The sequence below is a fragment of the Nicotiana attenuata genome, chromosome 3 (assembly GCF_001879085.1).
Source record: "Nicotiana attenuata strain UT chromosome 3, NIATTr2, whole genome shotgun sequence".
Classification (NCBI taxonomy): Eukaryota; Viridiplantae; Streptophyta; class Magnoliopsida; order Solanales; family Solanaceae; genus Nicotiana; species Nicotiana attenuata.
This window is the reverse complement of record NC_031991.1, coordinates 324,838-334,732: the sequence shown is the minus strand read 5'-3', so window position 1 is coordinate 334,732 and position 9,895 is coordinate 324,838.

The following is a 9,895-nucleotide window of genomic DNA, read 5'->3' as shown; positions in this document are numbered from 1 at the left end:
TCTTCAAGGGAGTGAGAACCAAGTGCTAATACCACCCATAGAAGTCGTATTAAATGGCAAGGCATGAGTACAGTAACGTTTCCTGCAAAAAAGAACACTAGGTTAGTGAAAAAATTGATCAACACCATCTCCTCCAACTGGATTTGAGGATGTTGATCCTGTTTGATAGCCAAAACCCCCACCAACCTCCTTTCCATTTTTTTCATCTCACTTGCCTCCTGTCTCCTCATTTCTTTCCCTTTCCACCTCCAATGTATATCACCCTTGTCCCAAATATTTGAGTTCATCAAGTTCCCCTTTATTTTCCCTAGTTGTGTCATACTGTTTTTGGCTCCTGTTTCTTTTCTCCTTTACTCTCCTGTCATTATATATTAGCCCCAGCTTTGCCTGACTCCCTGTATCCATAGTGATCACACCCCTTTCTCCTGATTCCCGTAATTCCTCTTGCCCATTTCTCTTAACATTCTGGGCATCTTATCATTTTTTGCTGTTGTGATTTGCCAAACACACGTATTATTGCAGTAAAAACTCTGCTGCATTATGACCTTCTCTGCACCTATGCTTACCTTTGATTTCCTTTCAGTGGGTTGAGTCCAAAGCACTAATACCACCATCTGAAATTCCATCAAGGAATAAGATATAGATACATAAGCTTTACCTGCAAAAAAGAAAGCCTTGTTAGAGAAAACCATACTCACCATGTACTCCAAAAGGATTTGTACATGCTGATCAGAAGTACTCTCCTTTACTCTCCTCCACCTTGCCTCCTTACCCCTCAATTCCTGGCTACTTTTACCCTTAGATATGGGCATTGCAACTTGTCTTCATTCACTATTCTCCTACCAATTGAGTCAAGTTCCCCAAACTCATGACATTCTGTATCTCCATAATCAAGAGCATAGTTGGCAAGGTGATCAGCCAACTTATTGCCTTCCCTAAAAATGTGAGACACCTCATAGTTAGTATCTTCTATTGGCTGCCTGATCTCCTCTACTTCCTCAGATATACACCAAGGTGGCTTCCATTCCCCAGCAACAATTTTCTTCATTAGCATTGAATCAGTTTGAATACACGCTTGTGTATAGTGTTGTGATCTGCAGAATTGCAATGCTTCTACTATAGCCACTGCCTCTGCCACAGTGTTTGTAGTCTCCTGGATTTCTTTCCCCACTTCCATAACGAAATCACCTTGATCATCTCTTATACAGTATCCAATTGCACTTCTTCCTAGGTTCCCCCTTGATGCACCATCAGTATTAACTTTAATCTCTCCTGCACTTGGGAATTCCCATAACACTTTGTCTACTTTTAGCCTAGGCTTGTAGTTCTCCATCATAGTTATCAAATCATGCCACCTGTAGGGAACATTGCTTATACCTGGTTTTCTCACCTTCACTAAAGCTTGCATTGTTGCAGAAACTTGGTAGATCACTCTGCCTGTAGTTACTGCATCCCCATATTTCATACTATTCCTCCTCTTCCAAAGCTCCCAAACAATACATGAAGGAAGTGCCTGCATTATAGGTTTTAGTCTGTGGCATACCTCTGCAGTCCAACACTTGATGATTGCCTGATGCAGAGTTAGACCTTGCACTCTGATCCCAGCCCTTGTGAGAAAATGTCTCCAGACTATTCTTGCAGTCTTTGAGTTGAAGAACAAGTGCTGCAAAGTTTCTTCACTTGGTTCTTTACAACACCAACACCTTGATGCCATCAAATATCCTTTTCTCCTCATAAAGTCATCTAATGGCAACTTCCCTTTCCACAACTTCCACATGAAGAAAGATATTTTAAAAGGCAAACCCTTCACCCATATCATCCTGTATGCATTCCTAGGCTCATCTCTTCTTCTTAAATAATCCCAAGCAGTCTTGACACTAAAGAAACCTCTTGGTTCCAACATCCAGTACATCAAGCACATTTTGAACTAATGGTGGTTTGATCTTTTCCACAATGTGTACGGCTAGATCTTCTGGTAATACCTGAAACAACCTAGTCACATTCCATGATCCATTCTCCACAACATCAAATACATTATGAATTGTTTCATCAATCCCAAAGTCTTGGGGAACAATGAAGTATAAGGCACCCAATCCTGTCCAGTTGTCAAACCAGAATAGAGATGATCCCATCTTTGGATGCCACCCTATCTGATGCTCAATAAGATCCCTGCACTCTATCATTTTTCTCCAAATATGTGATCCTTCTCTCCATGGTACAATGACTGAATTTAATTTCTTGCAGTACTTTTGACTCATAAATGAGCTCCAAAGACTTGGCTTTGTTCTGTAATTCCACCATAGTTTGGAGAACAATGCCTTGGAAACATCATGAAGAGATCTAAAACCAATCCCCCCCTCTTCCACTGGCATACACAAGGTACTCCAAGAAGCCCAGTGCCTGCTTGTACCCCCTATAGAACTGCTCCAAAAGAACTGAGCAAAGGTTTTGTGCAGCTTGTTGATAACAAAGTTTGGAGGGTTGACAGCTGACAGCAGATGCATTGGCATGCTCTGCAACACATGAGAGATCAAAACAGCTCTGCCACCAATGGACAATAACTTCCCTTTCCATGATTGTAGCTTGTCCATTATCTTGGTAATTAACCCTTGGCAGTAGTCCAATTTCCTTTTGGAATAGAAAATGGGACAACCTAGATACATAATAGGGAACTCCTGCCTTTTAATCCCAGTGATCCTTTCCACTTTTTGAGCCACTTTCAACTTAATCTTCCAACCTTGGGACTAAATAACCAATTCTCTCCGGAACATTCCCGGAACCAAACCAACTACCCTGGCAAGTCATGTAACTACAAGTGAACATAAAATAATCAACAAAAAGGGGAACTTGGGTACAATACACAAGACGACCGGTCGGGTCGTCATATTCTCCCCCTCTATTCGTCCTTGAATGGGTATAGAATCATACCTGGAGTCTCAAATAGGTGTGTATATCTGCTCTTCATCTCTCGCACGGTCTCCCAAGTATCCTTCTCAATTGGCTGGCCTCTCCACTGAACTTTCACTGAAGCTATATCATTTGATCTCAACTTTTGAACCTGCCTATCCAAAATGGCCACCGACTCCACATCATAAGTCAAGTCCCATCTAATTGTACCGCGCTAAAGTCCAAAACATGTGACGCATCACCATAATACTTTCGGAGCATAGAAAAATGAAACACTAGGTGAACACCCGATAGACTAGGTGGAAATGCAAGCTTGTAGGCCTCTTCTCCAATCCTCTCAAGCACCTCAAAAGGGTCGATATACCGAGGTCTCAACTTGCTCTTCTTTCCATACCTCATAACACCCTTCAAGGGTGAAACTCTGAGCAAAACCTTCTCTCCCACCATATAAGCAGCATCACGAACCTTTCGATCATCATAAATCTTCAATCTAGAATGTGCTGCACGAAGCCGATCCTGAATCATCTTGACTTTCTCTAAAGCATCCTGAACCAAATCGGTACCCAACAACCTAGCCTCTCCCGGCTCAAACCAACCAAATGGACAGCGAGACTGCCTCCCATATAAGGCCTCATAACCAGCCATCTGAATACTCGATTGGTAGCTGTTGTTGTAGGCAAATTCTGCAAGTGGTATAAACTGATCCAAGAACCCCCGAAATCTATAGCACAAGCGCGTAGCATATCCTCCAAGATCTGAATGGTGCACTCGGACTATCCGTCTGTTTAAGGGCGGAATGTTGTACTCAACTCAACCCGTATGCCTAACTCTCGCTGTACTTCTCTCCAAAAGTGTGATGTGAACTGCGTGCCTTGATCAGAATTAATGGACACCGGCATACAATAAAGACAAACAATCCTGCGGATATAGATCTGAGCCAGCCGCTCTATAGAATAGGTGGTCACAATCGGGATAAAATATGTGGACTTAGTCAACCGATCCATAATCACCCAAACTTCATCAAATTTCTTCAAAGTCCGTGGAAGCCCAACAACGAAATCCATGGTAATACGCTCCTATTTTCACTCGGAATCTCAAGTCTCTAAAACAAACCGCTCGGCCTTTGATGCTCATATTTCACCTGCTGATTGTTCAAGCACCGAGCCACACACTCTACTACTTCTTGCTTCAGTCTCCTTCACCAATAATTCTATCTCAAGTCTTGAAACATCTTTGTGGCACCTAAATGAATGGAATATCGCAAACTGTGGGTCTCATCCAAAATCAACTCACGTAACCCATCCACATTACACACACAAATCTGACCCTGCATCTGCAACACCCCATCATCTTCAATAGAATCCTCTTTGGCATCATCGTGTTCCACCGTGTCCTTAAGGATAAGCAAATGGGGGTCGTCATACTAACACTCTCTGATGCGCTCATATAAACAAGATCGAGAAACCACACAAGCAAGCACCCGACCAGGCTCCAAAATATCTAACCTCACAAATTGATTGGCCAGAACCTGAACATCCAATGCTAGCAGTCTCTTACCAACTGGAATATTTGCAAGGCTACCCATACTCTCTGCCTTTCTACTCAAGGTATCGGCCACCACATTGGCCTTCCTAGGATGATTCAAAATGGTTATATCATAGTCTTTTAACAACTCTAACCACTTTCGCTGCCTCTAATTCAGATCCTTCTTCTTAAACAAGTGTTGTAGGCTCCGATGATCTGTAAATACCTAACACGACATGCCGTAAAGATAATGCCTCCAAATCTTCAATGCATAAACAATGTCTGCCAACTCTAAATCATGAACGAGGCAGTTCTTCTCATGGGGCTTCAACTGGTGCAAAGCATAAGCAATCACCCTACCCTTCTGCATCAAGACACACTCAATACCAATCCGACAAGCATCACAATAAATCGTATATGAACAAGATGCTGAAGGCAAAGCTAGAACTAGAGATGTGGTCAAGACAGTCTTGAGCTTCTGAAAGCTCTCGTTATACTCATCAGACCACCTGAATGGGGCACCCTTCTAGGTCATTCTAGTGAAAGGTGCAGCAATGGACGAGAAACCCTCCATAAAACAGTGATAATATCCAGCCAAAGCAAGAAAACTCTAAATCTCAGTCGCTGAAGACGGCCTGGGCCAACTCTGAACTGCTTCAATCTTCTTCGGATCCACCTTGATCCCCTCAATGGACACCGCGTACCCCAAGAACGCCATATAATCAAGCCAAAACTCACACTTGGAGAATTTAACATAAGGCTTCTTCTCCCTCAAGGTCTGTAGTACAACCTTCAGTGCCACTCGTGTTCCTCCTGGCTGTGTAAGTATTATCAATGAATACTATGACAAAAGAATCAAGATATGACTGGAATACACTGTTCATCAAATGCATAAATGTTGTTGGGGGCATTAGTCAGCCCAAAATACATCACAAGAAACTTGTAGTGACCATTGCGGGTCCTGAATACCGTCTTCAGAATATCAGAATCTCGAATCTTCAATTGGTGATACCCCGACCTCAAATCAATCTTTGAAAACACTCTAGCTTCCTGAAACTGGTCAAATAAGTCATCAATGCATGGTAAAGGATACTTGTTCTTTATTGTAACTTTGTTCAATTGCTTGTAGTAAATGCACATCCGCAGAGTACCATCCTTATTCTTCACAAATAGAACCGGTGCACCCCAAGGTGACACACTAGGCCTAGTGAATCCCTTATCAAGTAGTTCATGAAGTTGTTCTTTCAACTCCTTCAACTCTGATGGTGCCATACAATACGGAGGAATAGAGATAGGTTGAGTTCCCGACACCAAGTCAATACCAAAATCAATGTCCCTATCGGGTGGCATGCTTGGAAGGACTGCAGGAAACACATCCTGAAAGTCTCTCACTACCGAAACGAACTCAATGGTAGGAGTATCAGCATCAACATCCTTGACAAAGGCCAAATATGCCAGACATCCCTTCCCAACCATCCGTTGGGCTTTCAAATATGAAATCACTATACTAGGAACATAATTCAAAGTACCCCTCCACTCAATCCTAGGCAATTCAGGCATCACCAACGTTATGATCTTAGCGTGATAATCCAGAATAGCGTGATATGATGACAACCAATCCATGCCTAAAATCATGTCGAAATCAACCATGCTAAGAAGTAAAAGATCAACTCTCATCTCTAATCCCTCAATAATCACTATACACGATCGGTACACACGGTCCACAATAATAGAATTGCCCATCGGCGTAGATACATGAACATGCATAACTAAATAATCATAGGGCATGTCCAAATAACGAGCAAAGTATGATGACAGGTATGAATAAGTGGAACCAGGATCAACTAATACCGAAGCATTCATGTGGCATACTGTCACGACCCAAACCGATGGGTCACGACGGGCACCCGGTGCCTTACTCAACCGAGTACCAACATAACTTATCTTTCTTATCATACTATCATTGGTAACTGGGCCAACATGGCCATAACTCGTAATGTATATCTATAAGTGGGAAAGCACTGTATCAATGAACCATCTTTCTTAAAACATGAATACATATGGCCCGTCAAGACCTCTAACACACTGTACAAAATGATCCTTTGTCTATAAAGCCTCTAAGAGTATTTGACATCAAATGGGATAGGGTACCGGCCTACCCATAAGTCTGTAGCAAAATTCTGACATGATGACTCATAGAATCGGCTGCACTCCGAATGAGGTGGAGTCTTACCGATCCTACGCTGAATGCTAACCTCGTCTACTATGAGGGCACGTCAAACTGATTGTCTATACCTGCAGGCATGAATGCAGCGTCCTCAACAAAAGGACGTCAGTATGAATAATGTACCGAGTATGTAAGGCACATAAATAAGTATTTAAAAGATATGGAAGAAACATGGAGTAAATGACTCAACCTGTAAGTCTGGATAATTCTGTAAATCATGAAATACTTATAATGTCATGCATATGCGTATGACTATCATGTCGTGCATAGGTACATGTGTTCATAACATCATCAAGCCTCTGAGGGCATCCCATCATATCATCTCGGCCACTGTGGGAAAAAGCATCGACGTATACTAGCTGTTCAGGTGGTGGTGCGTATATAACGCTGTAAACTTTTCCCATATACCATATAAATATAATATACATATATACACGTATATAACGCCATCTGGTCATGGGTCAATGTACATGTATAAATGAATGCAATGCATAAGAAGAACGCCAATAAAATCTCTCGGAATATCATAAGACCATTATGCCTTTGAGTAATATCATGAAGTAAACTTTTTTCAACTTACGTATTTTTCTGAGACCCGTGAACAGAAAATGTAATAATAAGACATATGGGAATTCAAAAACATAGGCACCTCTAATTCTTCTATGAATAGAGTCATTTATGGAAGTTGTCCATTTGCTCGTTTTGTTTGTGTCGTATAGATCATGCCAAAAGGAAATAATGGATAGCCTTAACATACCCGAACCGATTCTCTTGACAATCCTTCTAACACACGCCAATCGGGACGAAACACGTAACGGCGAGATCGAAATAGGGAACGATCCGTATGATATTCTTGAGAAAGATTGCACTGTACTCCCTTAGAATCGCTAATCCCACATTGCTATAGTATTAAATAGTATTCGTATGAAATGCTTGAGGCAATCACGTTGCTATTGAAATAATACCTTTGCTGAAGCTTTCTTCTTTAAGATGAGCAATTCAATTGTGAATTAGCAAGGTTATTTAACCTTTAGGTGGGCCCCACTTGATATGATGACTAAGCCACATAAATTATCTAAAGGTGTCACATTAATTTATGACTTAAGAGTCATATTTAACCAAGGTTCTTAGCTGCCACGTAGGGGCCCTTTAGGTTTTAATCCACAATTCCGTAATTACATAGTTAATCTTCCACCAAAAATTCACAATTAGCCAAATATCCACATAATTAGGAATTATCTCAAATTACTAAAAACTCACTTTTAACACACTTTATACACTTTAATATCATGGTCATGCGGTACCTTGTAGGATACTAGTCCATAAATATCGGGTATTATAGCTCGCACCGTATTTTATCCCAAATTGTCAAACTTCGACGAAACTCATTTTCTTCAATTCGCTTACCCTCTCACCTTCACGAATTTACTTATCACTTGTTTGAAATAGCATAATACTTTAATATCCAAATAATCTTTTCCTTGGATTGATGTCAATTATCTTGCGACAAATTCAATATACAATACTACAGGGTGCAACATCGTCGTAATTTAGTACTGCAGGGCATAACACATATTGAAACAGTACATATCATCACGGCATCGGAGGCAACTGCATATGGCCTAGCTAAAAATGCATAGCAATGGACCTGACCACCACCTAATCGGCCTCCCTCTCTAGGGCGACCGCGAGCTGATTGGGCCCCACCCCGAGCTAGCTGTGCGGGTGATGTAGCTACTGGTGCTGGAATTATAGGCTGAGATCTCAGTTGTGGACCCTACTCAATAGTCTGGGCAATCTCTCTTGAGATGACTCAAGTCTCCAAACTCATAGCAACCCCTCCTGATAGGCTGCTGACCTTGATAACTTGAAGAACTGCCTGTGGAAAACTGGGCAGATGAAGCATGGTAAGAACTTTGTGCTGGAAACGCACTGAATGATGACTGAGCTAGGTGTGCACTGTTGGAACTGTGGCTAACTGAAGAACCACGAGGAATACGGCGAGCTGCCTAAACTGGTCTAGAAGAACGACCTCTGTTATAGTAAGACTGGCCTCCAGATGAGGCACTACTAAAACCACCTAAACTACGAGGCCTCTTGGCCTCCCTCTCGTCAAGCTCCTGCATGCGAACGAGATCCAAGCGTCTAGAAATATCAACCGCCTCGTCAAACATCGAACCTATCGCAATCTCCCAAGCCATAATGAATTGTAATCCATAGTTTAGGCCATAAATGGACCTCCTAATATTCTCTCTCTCAATGAGAACCAACCATAGCGCATGACGAGCCAACTCTGAAAACCTCATCTCATACTGAGTCACTGTCATACCCTTCTGGTGTAGCTGCTCAAACTACCTACGCAACTCCTCTCTGCGAGTCTGTGGGACAAACTTCTCTAAGAAAACTAAGAACTCATGCCATGTAAGTGGTGATGCATCGACTGGCCTGCTCAACTCATAAGCCTTTCACATCGGTAAGCTACCCTAGTTAGCTAAAATAGTGAATGAAACCCCACTGGTGTCCAAAATACCCGCTGTGAAGAATCCACTGACATCGGTCAATAAAATCCTGAACATCCCCCGACTCCGCTCCATTGAACTCTGGAGGCTTAAGCCTCCTAAACCGCTCCAGTATCTTTTGCGCCTCATCACTCATATGTAGGCCAACCTGGTCCCGAGCAACAGCAATCGACTAGGCTAGTAGTACCCCCGGTGTCTGGAGTCCCTAAGCTACCTGCTCTGGAGTATAGGCGGAGGGAGTCTGAGCATTTCCCCTGCATGAGATGTAGATGCTATTTATGATCTAAGTTAACCATACTTTATCGATGTTTTTAAGTTCTAAATGATAACAAAATGCTCTAATTGAGGTTTTTATGCTTTGCAGGAGCTACTCCGAGTTAGGAAGAGGATATAGAGTGTTTTGGGGTCAAATATGTAGATATAAGGCCAATCGAGAAGAGCCCGGATGAAAACGAGCAAGAAAAGGCGAAGAAAAAATGGGCAACAGTCCACCGCGACCGCGGCTGGAACGCGGTGAAAAAGGCGCAAAATAGAATTGTCTAAAACGATCGCGGTTGGCCCGCGACCGCGGTCGATCTGGAGAATGACAAGAAAGTCCAGGGGCCAAAGTGTAAAGTGTGGGAAACTTATCCTAACCCTATATAAACTCAACAAACTCGCCCAAGTTAAGGAAGCTTGTATTTAGACCTAAGGAGGCTAAGGAGACCGGGGGATTCGA